The 12,965-nt window shown below is 40.9% G+C and overlaps 1 non-coding gene across 1 annotated transcript; it reads right to left on the reverse strand.

Moving 5' to 3' along the window:
• Positions 1 to 413: 413 nt before the first annotated feature.
• Positions 414 to 520, reverse strand: LOC141722294 (small nucleolar RNA R71). Its single transcript, XR_012575312.1, has one exon. It is a non-coding gene; the product is annotated as a small nucleolar RNA R71 (small nucleolar RNA).
• Positions 521 to 12,965: the final 12,445 nt, after the last annotated feature.

Raw genomic sequence — 12,965 nt, forward strand, 5'->3', positions numbered from 1 at the left:
AGCAGAAAGAACCAGTAAACATGGGAGATCGTATTGTTCAAGCTGATCCAGCTCTTATGGATTTTTCTCGGCCTAAAATTGATGACATTCAGTCAAGCATCCTTCATCCGGCTATTCAATCTAACACCTTTGAAATCAAGCCGGGCACTATTCAGATGGTGCAGAATTCTGTTTCTTTTGGAGGAGCGGCAACTGAAGACCCCAACATGCACATAAGGAATTTTGTCGAGATCTGCAGCACTTTTAAGTATAATGGCGTGACTGATGAGGCTATCAAGTTGAGGCTTTTCCCATTCTCACTGAGGGACAAGGCTAAAGACTGGTTACATTCTGAACCAGCTGGGTCCATCACTACGTGGCAAGATCTTGCGCAAAAGTTTCTGGTGAAGTTTTATCCGATGGCAAAGACTACTGCTATGAGGAGTGCTCTTACTCAGTTTGCGCAGCAACCTACAGAATCTATGTGCGAGGCTTGGGAACGCTACAAGGAAATGTTGAGAAAATGTCCACATCATGGAATGCCGGATTGGATGGTGATCACTGGTTTCTATAATGGTTTGGGGGCCCAATCTCGGCCCATGCTCGATGCAGCAGCTGGAGGCGCCTTATGGGCTAAAAGCTATACTGAGGCGTATAATCTTATAGAGACGATGGCTGCAAATGAGCATCAAAACCCAACTCAGAGGATGACGTCAGGCAAGGTAGCAGGTATTCTGGAAGTTGATGCAGCCACCGCTATTGCAGCCCAGCTCCAAGCGCTATCAATGAAGGTTGATTCTCTGGCTACGTATGGAGTTAATCAAATAGCTATGGTTTGTGAGCTTTGTGCAGGTTCTCATGCTACGGATCAGTGTTCTCTTGTCAACGAATCTGTTCAGTATGTGAATAATTATCAGCGACAACAGCAGCCTGTGCCAGCGACCTATCATCCTAACAACAGAAATCATCCAAATTTCAGCTGGGGGAATAATCAGAATGCTATTCAGCCACCATATCAGCAAGGAGTGAGTAAATAGTTTAACCCACCTGGATTCCAGCAACCACAGCAGTATGCTACAAGGCAATCATATCCTCAATAGGGAAGTGCAGCTGCACCTACTAGTGCTGATTTTGAGGAACTTAAGCTGTTGTGCAAGAGTCAGGCGGTTTCTATCAAGACCTTGGAAAATCAAATCGGTCAATTAGCCAATGCAGTGCTCAATCGTCAACCTGGCACTCTTCCCAGTGACACGGAAGTACCAGGCAGGAAGGAAGCTAAAGAGCAAGTCAAGGCTATTACCTTAAGGTCTAGAAAAGTAGCTGATGCTGAAAAGGCAAAAGAAGTAGAAGCTGAAATTAGAGGTGAAGAATCTAAGCAAAAGGAGAAAGCGGCGGAACCAAGGAAGACTACTGTTGAACACACTCTGCCTGAGGCTAATATAGGGGAGAAACAGCTCTATCCTCCACCACCTTTTCCTAAGAGATTGCAGCAACAAAAGCTGGATAGACAGTTTGGGAAGTTTCTGGAGGTGTTCAAGAAACTTCACATCAATATACCTTTCGCTGAGGCTCTGGAACAAATGCCCAGTTATGCGAAGTTTATGAAGACTATTCTTTCAAGGAAGGTGAAACTGGATGACCTTGAAACCGTTGCTCTCACGGAAGAATGCAGCGCTGTTCTGCAGCAAAAGTTACCACCAAAATTGAAAGATCCAGGAAGCTTCACCATTCCTTGCACCATTGGCAATATGACTTTTGACAAGTGCCTTTGTGATTTGGGAGCAAGCATTAATCTGATGCCGTTGTCGATCTTTAAAAAGCTGGATCTGCCTGATCCAAAACCCACATACATGTCGCTACAATTGGCTGACCGTTCCATTACTTACTCAAGGGGCATAGTTGAGGATGTGCTCGTCAAGGTGGATAAGCTCTTCTTTCCAGCAGATTTTATTATTCTGGATTTTGAGGAAGATAAGAAGATTCCCATAATCTTGGGAAGGCCTTTCTTGGCTACTGGTCGTACCTTGATAGATGTGCAAAAAGGGGAACTTACTATGCGGGTCCAAGATCAGGATGTGACCTTCAACGTATTCAAGGCAATAAAATTCCCTACAGAAGATGAGGAGTGCTTAAAATTGGATGTGATTGATTCTGCGGTTACTTCGGAACTCGATCACATGCTAATGTCTGATGCATTGGAAAAGGCCTTAGTGGGGGATTTTGACAACGATGATGAAGATAGCAATGAGCAATTACAATATCTGAACGCTTCTCCCTGGAAGCGAAAGGTGGACATACCATTTGAATCTCTTGGTACTTCTGACCTTAAGAACGCTGAAGGGAAGCTCAAACCATCAATAGAGGAAGCACCTACCTTGGAGCTCAAGCCATTACCTGAACAGTTGAGGTATGCTTTTTTAGGTGATTCATCTACGTTACCTGTTATTATTTCATCTGACCTTTCAGGTAGTGAGAAAGACAAGCTCTTAAGGATTTTGAGAGAATTCAAATCGGCTATAGGATGGACCATAGCAGACATCAAGGGGATAAGTCCTTCATATTGTATGCATAAAATTCTGCTAGAGGAAGGTAGTAAGCCAACTGTGGAACAGCAGCGAAGATTGAATCCCATCATGAAGGAGGTGGTGAAGAAAGAAATTCTGAAATGGCTAGATGCAGGCATCATTTATCCTATTTCTGACAGCTCGTGGGTGAGCCCCGTACAATGTGTACCTAAGAAGGGAGGTATCATTGTGGTCGCAAATGAAAAGAATGAGCTCATCCCTACTCGAACAGTTACAGGATGGAGAGTATGCATGGATTATAGAAAATTGAACAAAGCCACAAGGAAGGATCACTTCCCTCTTCCATTTATTGATCAGATGCTTGACAGATTGGCGGGTCATGAGTATTTTTGTCTTCTGGATGGTTATTCCGGGTATAATCAAATTTGTATTGCACCAGAGGATCAGGAAAAGACTACCTTCACTTGTCCATTTGGCACGTTTGCTTTTCGCAGAGTTTCGTTTGGGTTATGTGGCACCCCGGCCACCTTTCAGAGATGTATGATGGCTATATTCTCTGACGTGATTGGAAATAACGTCGAAGTGTTCATGGATGACTTCTCCGTCTTTGGACACTCATATGATGAATGTTTGAATAATCTGCGCGCCGTACTCAAAAGATGCGTGGAAACTAATTTGGTGCTCAATTGGGAGAAATATCATTTTATGGTGCGTGAAGGCATTATCCTTGGGCATAAGGTCTCTAGCAAGGGTCTGGAGGTGGACAAGGCCAAGGTGGGAGTCATTGAAAATCTTCCCCCACCTAATTCTGTGAAAGGAATCCGTAGTTTTCTTGGTCATGCGGGTTTTTATCGGTGATTCATCAAGGACTTTTCAAAGATATCTAAGCCGTTGTGCAATTTGCTTGAGAAAGATGTGCCTTTCAAATTTGATGATGAATGTTTGGCAGCATTCGAGACTCTCAAGAAGAGTTTGATCACTGCACCAGTTATTACAGCACCAGATTGGACAGAACCGTTTGAGATGATGTGTGATGCAAGTGATTATGCGGTAGGTGCAGTTCTGGGACAGCGCAAGAAAAATCTCTTCCATGTGGTCTACTATGCGAGTAAGACTTTAAATGGTGCCCAATTGAACTACACCACTACTGAGAAGGAGCTTTTGGCTATAGTCTTTGGTTTTGAGAAATTTCGATCTTATCTGCTTGGTACGAAAGTAATAGTATTCACTGATCATGCAGCTATTCGCTATCTGGTTTCCAAGAAGGATTCGAAGCCGAGACTCATTCGTTGGGTGCTTTTACTTCAGGAATTTGAGTTAGAGATCAAAGATAGAAAAGGTACTGAGAATCAAGTAGCTGACCATCTCTCTAGGTTGGAGAATCCCGATTCTACTTCACAAAATAGGATGTTAATCAATGAATCTTTTCCAGATGAGCAGTTGTTTGCAATTCAGGAGGAAGAACCATGGTTTGCAGATATTGTAAACTATCTCGTCAGCAATATAATGCCTCCTAATTTGACATCCGCTCAAAAGAAGAAGTTTCTGCATGAGGTGAAGTGGTATATGTGGGATGAACCATATTTGTTTAGACAGGGAGCTGACCAGATCATCAGGAGATGTATCATGTTCTGTGAGACGGAGGGGATATTACGAGACTGCCATTCCACGGTTTATGGTGGACACTATGGTGGTGAGAAGACGGTAGCTCGTATTCTGCAAGCAGGTTTTTTCTGGCCTACTTTATTCAAGGATGCTCATCAGTTTGTTTTAAGGTGTGATCGTTGCCAAAGAGTGGGAAATTTGTCAAGAAAGGATGAGATGCCATTAAATGTGATGCTTGAAGTCGAGGTCTTTGATGTGTGGGGAATCGATTTCATGGGGCCTTTTATCTCGTCTTGCAATAATCAGTACATCTTGCTGGCAGTCGATTATGTCTCAAAATGGGTCGAAATTAAAGCTTTACCGACAAATGATGCAAAGGCAGTGCTAAATTTTCTTCATAAGCAAATTTTCACAAGGTTTGGAACACCTCGGGTAATCATAAGTGATGAAGGATCGCATTTTTGCAACCGTAAGTTCACTTCTATGATGCAGCATTATAATGTGAATCATCGAGTAGCTACTGCCTATCATCCGTAAACAAATGGTCAAGCGGAAGTGTCTAACAGAGAGATAAAGCGCATTCTAGAGAAGGTTGTTTGTCCGTCAAGGAAGGATTGGTCTTTAAAGCTCGATGAAGCTGTTTGGGCTTACAGAACAGCATACAAAACTCCACTTGGGATGTCACCGTTTCAGTTGGTGTATGGTAAGGGATGTCATCTACCTGCGGAGCTTGAGCATAAGGCCTACTGGGCATTGAAGAAGTTGAACCTGGATTTAGATGCAGCTGGTAAGAAAAGAATGCTTCAGCTTAATGAACTTGATAAATTTCGACTTCAAGCGTACGAAAATAACAAAATGTATAAGGAAAAGGTGAAGAGGTGGCACGATAGGAAGCTACATCCAAAGTTATTTGTGCCAGGGCAACAAGTTCTCTTATTCAACTCTCGGCTCCGACTTTTTCCTGGGAAGTTGAAATCAAGGTGGTCTGGACCTTTTATTGTCAAAACTGTGTTTCCACATGGAGCGGTGGAAATTTTTGAGAATGATCCGGACCAAGCATTCAAGGTTAACGGTCAGCGGTTGAAGCACTACTATGGGGACATGGCAAACCGAGAAGTGGTTAGTGCCATTTTGTTGACTACTTGAGAAGGGTACGAAACGTCAAGCTAATGACGAAAAAGAAGCGCTGCGTGGGAGGCAACCCATGAATTGTTGTTACAGGAACCCTTAGAAGTTAATAACCTATCCAAAAACACAAAAAAATCAGAAAACAGGGGCTGAAAAAAAAAATTCCAGTGACCCCCTGAGCGCCCGCTCAGCTTTACTGAGCGACCGCGCAGCAAGCTGAGCGCCCGCTCAGCTTTGCTGAGCGACCGCTCAGGAGTCGAGTACCAGAATTTTTTTTTTACAGTTCAGAAAAAAAAACACACAAAAACAGTTTTAGCCCATAAACCCACGATTTGTTCCCACTACCCCATCATGTTACCCCTTAATTTCCAAACCCTAATCTAATCCACACCCTATATATACATACCCCTATCCTACATATCTCCCACAAAACTTCCTACACTTAAACCCTCTCACAAATATCAAAAATCAGTTCTTACACACTTTTATTCATGAATCAATGGCACCTAAGAGAGCACGCACTATTGACAGCAACAGCACAGTTCCTACTGCTGATTCATCGAGGGGTACTGCTGCAAGGCCTCGGTTAACTGACAGAGCCGCGGAGGAGGAGTACACTAGGCTGTTGGGGAAGCCGATTCTGAAGGAGAGGGGGTTTTTACCATCGGGGAGGGATGGTGAGTTGCTGCCCATGATTGCAGAGAAGGGGTGGATAGCTTTTTGTGAGTCACCCGAAGCGGTACCGATGAGCGTTGTTCGCGAGTTTTACGCGAACGCGAAGGCCGAAAAGAATGGGTTTTCTGTGGTCCGAGGGCTGACGGTTGATTATCATCCTGCGGCGATTCGCCGTGTGATTGGACAGTGAGAGAGGAAGCCCGAGGAGGAGAACTGGAATGAAAAGACTGCTGAGGATTTTGACTTGGATTTGATTTGTGCGACTCTGTGTCGACCGAGCACAGTTTGGACCTGCAGGACCGGCACTAATGAGTATCGTCACTTTCCGGTGATCGCCATGAACAGGTATGCCCGTGCATGGAATGCATTTATTTGTGCTAATATTTTGCCTTCTTCGCATGCACACGAGGTCACAGTTGAGAGAGCACAGTTGTTGTGGGGAATTCTGAATGAGGAATACTATGTGGACCTTGGTGAGTTTATCTACCAAGGAATTCTGAAGTTTTTGAGGGGAGCGAAGCATATGAACATCCCTTATGCATCTACGGTTATGAAGCTATGCCGAGCAGTGGGAGTGAACTGGCCGGCTCATGAGCAGTTGCAGTTGCCAGCAGCTCCGATTGATTCTGGCACTCTGAATGGGATGCAGGAGTGGACCGGTGGTGAGCCTGAGGAGCATGGGCTGGGTTATCGTCTTCCAGGAGGGCGTCCAGCACGAGGTGCTACTATGGCTAGGCCAGGGCGTGATGAGGCTGGTTCTTCGAGAGCTCAGGAGGGTGCTGGGATGGTTGATGCCCAGTATAGGAGACTTTCACGGCGGATGGATGCCATGTATGAGACGCAGAGCAGGTTTGCTCAGGAGCTCACCCTTGCGTTAGGGACTGCTTTTCGAGGCCTTGGAGCTGATATCCAGTGGCCAGTTTTTGGTGAGGACTCTGCATACCCGCCGCCTCATACTCCACCCACTGAGGGTGATGATGATGAGGACTCCGAGTAGGTATACCCTGTGTTCCTTTCTACTACTTTCACTGAGGACAGTGAAGATTTTTAGTTTGGGGGTGGTAGTTAAGGAATATTGTGTGTGTGTCATTTAGTTGCATATTCATGATAGTTTAGTTTATATAGTTGCATAATTTATGCCATATAGTTTTTTTTTGTTATGAATGTCATGTAGCTCATGCATTTACCATGATCCCTTTTGCAATGATTTATCGACTGAATTGTGATATTGATGCGAGTGTAGTGATAGCATTAAAGTGATATTAAGTTGTGTAGGTTGATATGCATGCTAGAAACAATTATAAGTCCACTAAGTCTTAGAGAATGCGTAAGGGCTAGATTGTTGTTATGATTTGGTTGTTTTCAAGGTCAATCTACTTATTATGCTTAGAATTCGATTATAGGTTCTTAGTGATAAAGGCATGAAAAAGAAAAAATTTTGGAGAAAAAAATATGGAAGTTATTGCTAGTTGTGGCTAGGCGTCAAATGGCTAGTAGCCGGCTCGCATATGGTGCGAGTAGTCTAGGGTTGAGCAAGATGGAGTGAAACGCACTTGCTCAGAAGTTAAAAAAAAAAATTGCATAATTGATCAAGAGTGGGCTCTTTGGTATTCGAGTTATTAAGTTCTTAGGGGACTTTGTGCCTAGTGACCTAAGGCTTTTAGAGTCTGTGATCCGCTAACCTAACGCTCGTTACATGGATACCATTGTATAAGTCTTTTGTGGACCTCACTCATTGCACGGTCAAGTAAGCATTTGAGTTGTAAATAAAAAGCACGATTCCGTAGTAAGCTCCAGAGTTCTTGTAGTATTGTATATCACTTTGTGCCTAGAATTTTTTATTCTTTGTATAATCGTAGGATTGCCTTGAGGATAGTCTAGTCATAGTAATTGGTCTAGTTCCGAAGCATATCTGTTAAGCATTTGCACACACCACGTTTCTGGCTGTATGTCCGTTTGCATGAGTTTATTGATCTTTAGTTGTCTAACTGCATTCGTTGGGATGTGGCAATTTGGTTGATTAATTGTAGTAAGGGGGATCGCTGCATTTTCATATAGTTTGCATTCATGCATGTTTTTATTTGTTTTTGAGTCTGTGACGCTTGAGGACAAGCATCGATTTAAGTTTGGGGGTGTGATAAGTGGCATTTTATACCACTTAGAGCGTCTTAAAATGGCTTAAATTGGTGTCTTGAAATCAAGTATTTTGTGTATTTGATACGTTTTTCTAGTGTTTATGCATTTCAGGGTTTTAGTTGCATTTCGGGGGAGGAATCATCAAGAATAAGCCTTGGCATGTGTTCACCATTGCGAGAGGAAAGAAACGGGCAGATTACGGCGAAGAAACGGAGCAAAATCAGAATTTTTCCAGTAGAGGTCTGAGCGCCCGCTCAACATTGCTGAGCGGCCGCGCAGCAAGCTGAGCGCCCGCTCAGCTAGGCTGAGCGGCCGCGCAGGGTCGGGAAAAAAGACAAATTATTTTAGGACTTCTACTTCTGTTTGGTTTCCACTTCTATGTAATCTGAGTTTTATGGGACTATTATATAAGTAGATTTGAGACGTTTTCACAAGTGTGGATTGAAGAAGATTGTGTTTTTACGCAAGGAGCGAAGGAGATAAGGAAGAAGACCGATTTAGCACACCGCAACGAAGAGGAAGCATATCTTCTTGTGATTCTTGTTTCGTTGTAACGTTGGATGCTAGTTTTCTTGCTTTGAACTTATTTACTCTTGTGACGTACTCTGTTTTAATATAATTAGTTTAGTTATTATTTTCTTGTGTTTGTTTATCATGATTTCATATGAACCCATGATGACGATAAGTGCTATTGTGGGCTAATCGTGATCATGGGGTTGCAACGGATTTATTATGGAATTCTTTAGTTAATTGTTTAATACTTTAGTGTGTGATGATTGCATGGTATCTAGTATTGGTTGTGCGTATTCGTCTTATGTGCGTCGCGAACATATAAGATAGGGTGTTAATCTCTTGTGAAGCGACGGTGGATCTTGAGATTTAGAACTTGCCATGCTAGCATAGGTTCATGTACGTTGTGCATGATTAGTGGGTAACTCTAACAGTTTTATTTGCCCTATATAATCAAAAGGAATAACTTGTGCTTAAATCGTTGTGTTGTCAATTTCTGTAGACATATGGGAACTCAACATAATTGATGACTATTCAACTTCTATCTTAATTGTGGATGCTTGGTAGAATGGTATTAGTACAATGAAAGTTGGCTTTTATCAGTTTCGTGTTATTCGATTAATATCATCACTGTCACATGCTAAAGGTAATAACAATGGCTATAGAAGGAAGTAATAATGAAGTTGTGATCTCATGAGTGTTTTATTATTGATAAATTGAAGTGTTAGTTAAGTGATTAATTAAGTAGTTAATTATAGTTAATATTTAATCAACAATTTTAAGTGTTAGTATCTTAACATTGAGAAGTAATCATACATTGGTGAGTGAGTTTAAGTAGACAATAATTTAGTCTGAGTCTCTGAGGTAACGAACTAGAAAGTATTCTATATTACTTGCGAACGCGTATACTTGCGTGAATATTAGCGCGTGTTTTCGCCCTAACAACAACATTGAGATATATTGTGATGATAGTGAAGATGAGAATGATGAAGAAGGCATCTCAAGAAGAATTCAGAATCTGCCTTTGGATAATGCACAGAATGCTGCATCCGTTGAAAGTCATAATTCAGCTTCCGTTGAAAGAAGCAATGCAGCATCCGTTGAAAGATAAAGTGCATCATCCGTTGAAGTTCATAATGAAGCATCCGTTGATCACAGTCTGTCAACGGATAATCAATTCACTTCATCAGTTGATAGAGCTCCCAATTCCTTTCAAAGGATCAGCAACTCAGGGGGAGTTTCAACCAATCAACATTCTATCTCACATTATGACAATACTGAGGCAACCTCATCTAGAGCTAATCTACCACCTCAAAGGAAATGGACCAAGAATCACCCTTTTGAACTGATCATTGGTGATGCTACATCTAAAGTGCAAACTAGAAGGGCTACTCAAGATGAATGTCTGTATAGTAGTTTTCTATCACAGGAGGAACCTAAGAGAGTGGAAGAAGCTCTATTGGATCCAGATTGGATTTTAGCAATGCAAGAGGAGCTAAACCAATTTGAGAGGAACAAAGTATGGAAGCTGGTACCCAAGCCAAAGAACAAGAGTTCTATTGACACAAAATGGGTATTCAAAAACAAGATGGATGAAAATGGCATTGTCATAAGAAATAAAGCCAGATTGGTTGCTAAAGGCTATTCTCAACAAGAAGGAATATATTTTGATGAAACATTTGCTCCAGTTGCCAGACTTGAGGCCATCAGAATCTTTCTAGCCTATGCAGCCCATGCCAATTTCAAAGTCTATCAAATGGATGTCAAGAGTGCATTTCTAAATGGGGAATTGGAGGAAGAAGTTTATGTAAGCCAACCTCCAGGATTTGAAGATCCAAACTTTCCAGACTATGTGTATTATCTGTTGAAAGCACTTTATGGACTAAAGCAAGCACCTAGAGCCTGGTATGAGACTTTGTTAAAATTCCTTCTAGATAATCACTTCATAAGAGGTACTGTTGACAAAACTCTCTTCTTTAGAAATGTTAATGGCTCTAAAATACTTGTTCAAATTTATGTAGATGATATTATATTTGGATCTACAGATGATAAGATTTGTAAAAAGTTTGCTAAGTTAATGCAAAGTAAATATGAAATGAGCATGATGGGAGAGCTAACTTATTTTCTTGGTCTACAAGTTAAACAAGTTAGTGGTGGAATTTTCATTAGTCAAACTAAATACATTTATGATCTTTTAAAGAAGTTTGACTTAATGGATTGTTCATCTGCAAAAACTCCCATGACCACTGCCACCAAGCTTGAATTAAACAAGGCTGAAAAGTCTGTGGATATTTCAAGTTATAGAGGCATGGTTGGCTCACTTTTATATTTAACTGCTAGTAGACCTGATATAATTTTTTATACATGTCTCTGTGCTAGATTTCAAGCTGACCCTAAAGAATCTCACTTTGTGGCTATTAAAAGAATCTTCAGATATCTCAAAGGGACTCCAAATCTAGGAATTTGGTACCCTAGAGAGTCTGGTTTTGATCTAATTGGCTACTCAGATGCAGATTATGCAGGCTGTAAAATAGACAGGAAAAGCACAACTGGCACCTCTCAATTTCTAGGGAACAAGCTTGTGTCATGGTTCAGCAAGAAGCAAAATTCTGTTTCTACATCAACAGCTGAAGTTGAGTACATTGCTGCTGGTAGTTGCTGTGCACAGATACTATGGATGAGGAATCAACTATTTGACTATAGTTTGACTGTTGACAAAATTCCTATATTCCGTGACAACACAAGTGCCATTTCCATTACTGAAAATCCAGTGCAGCACTCAAGAACCAAGCACATTGACATCAAGTACCATTTCATTAGGGAACATGTGATGAAAGGTACAGTGGCACTTCATTTTGTTCCAAGTGAAAAGCAGATTGCAGATATATTTACCAAGCCACTTGATGAATCATCATTCACAAGATTAGTAAGTGAGCTAGGTATGCTTAATTATTCATAAATGTATGTCCTCTATATAATCTGTCTTGAAGCCTGAAATGAATTTGCTGCAAGAACAAAGTTGGCTTTTAGTAATACTTATTCTATCAACGGATATTCCCTATCCATTGAAAGCCAAAATTGTTCTATCAACGGATGATCATTATCCGTTGAAAGACAAATACATTTCTGGTAATTTTATCCCTCAACGGATAAAATAGTGTTGATCATCAACGGATAACTATTTACCTTATCCGTTGAAGTGTCACATCAGTTACTTTAAGTGAGTCACAGCCGTTGATTCTTTTACTTAACCGTTGATACAGATATACACTATTGTATATATTTGTATTAAAGGCAGTTTTCAGAATTTCTACAGTTTTCTTTATTCTTAAACGGCTGTAATTTGCTTGAAAGTATCATTTAATCATTTTATTTACGTTTTAATTCAAGAAAGTATAAAAGCCCATTGAATTCTAATTTTCACTTTACTCTTTCTTGCAATTTTTATTCTCCTTCTCTCCCAAAATTCTCAAGTTTTTCTCTGCAACCTCTACTCACAATAATGGCACCAGTAGTCAAAATTATGTCTCAATCAGGATTTGTTTATGAAAAGAATAATTTCGTAGCCTTGGTTGAAAAGAACGAAGCCCATTCTGATTATCACAAGATGATGGACTTCATCAAAAACTGCAAACTAAGCTATCCAATGCTGGAAGCCCCAACCATCTACTGTGAGGTGATTGAGGAGATTTGGACAACTGCAGAGTTCAACTCCACAGATATGACTATTGCCTTATTTCTCAAAGGTAAGGATTATTGCATTAACTGTGATGATATACAGTCTTGCTTTAAGTTGCCTGAGAATAATGCCATGACACCACACACTGATAAAGATGAATCTGCTATGTTAGATTCCATAGGCTATGCTTTTGATTCTGCTAGTTTAGGTAGTATTAGAAGGAAAGGCTTAGGAAGAATAGAGTTTCTTGGAGATGCCTTTATTAAGGTTTTCTCTGGGAAGATTAGCAATTTTGATGCCATAACGTTCATTCTTGTTAATATGCGTTATATGCTACGTTTCTGATAGGTACTTTAATTTTAGCAACTGTGTCATGCTAGATTAGGTTCCAGATAGGGTAACAAAGCTAATAGACCACATAACATCTATTATGCTAGATTTTTATTTATTGGCTAACCATGTTGCTGAAGGATTGGTTATATCAAATGAGAATAATAAACTCAAATGCTGGGCACAGAGAAAAGGGTCCTTGCAGACCTTTTGAGAATGAACCCTCAACAACCAGGTGCCATTAGTATATTTTCCAATTATAAAATGCACCACAGGTAAGGGAGTAACAACTTCTATAACTCCTACTATTTCCAACCCATTGTTTCTTTGTCTTCCAGTGTGGCAATAGAATCTGTGTCTTTGTAAAAACAAGTTCCTACCAAAGCCACCAAAACTAA

This window comes from Apium graveolens, chromosome 4 (genome assembly GCF_009905375.1).
Source record: "Apium graveolens cultivar Ventura chromosome 4, ASM990537v1, whole genome shotgun sequence".
Classification (NCBI taxonomy): domain Eukaryota; kingdom Viridiplantae; phylum Streptophyta; class Magnoliopsida; order Apiales; family Apiaceae; genus Apium; species Apium graveolens.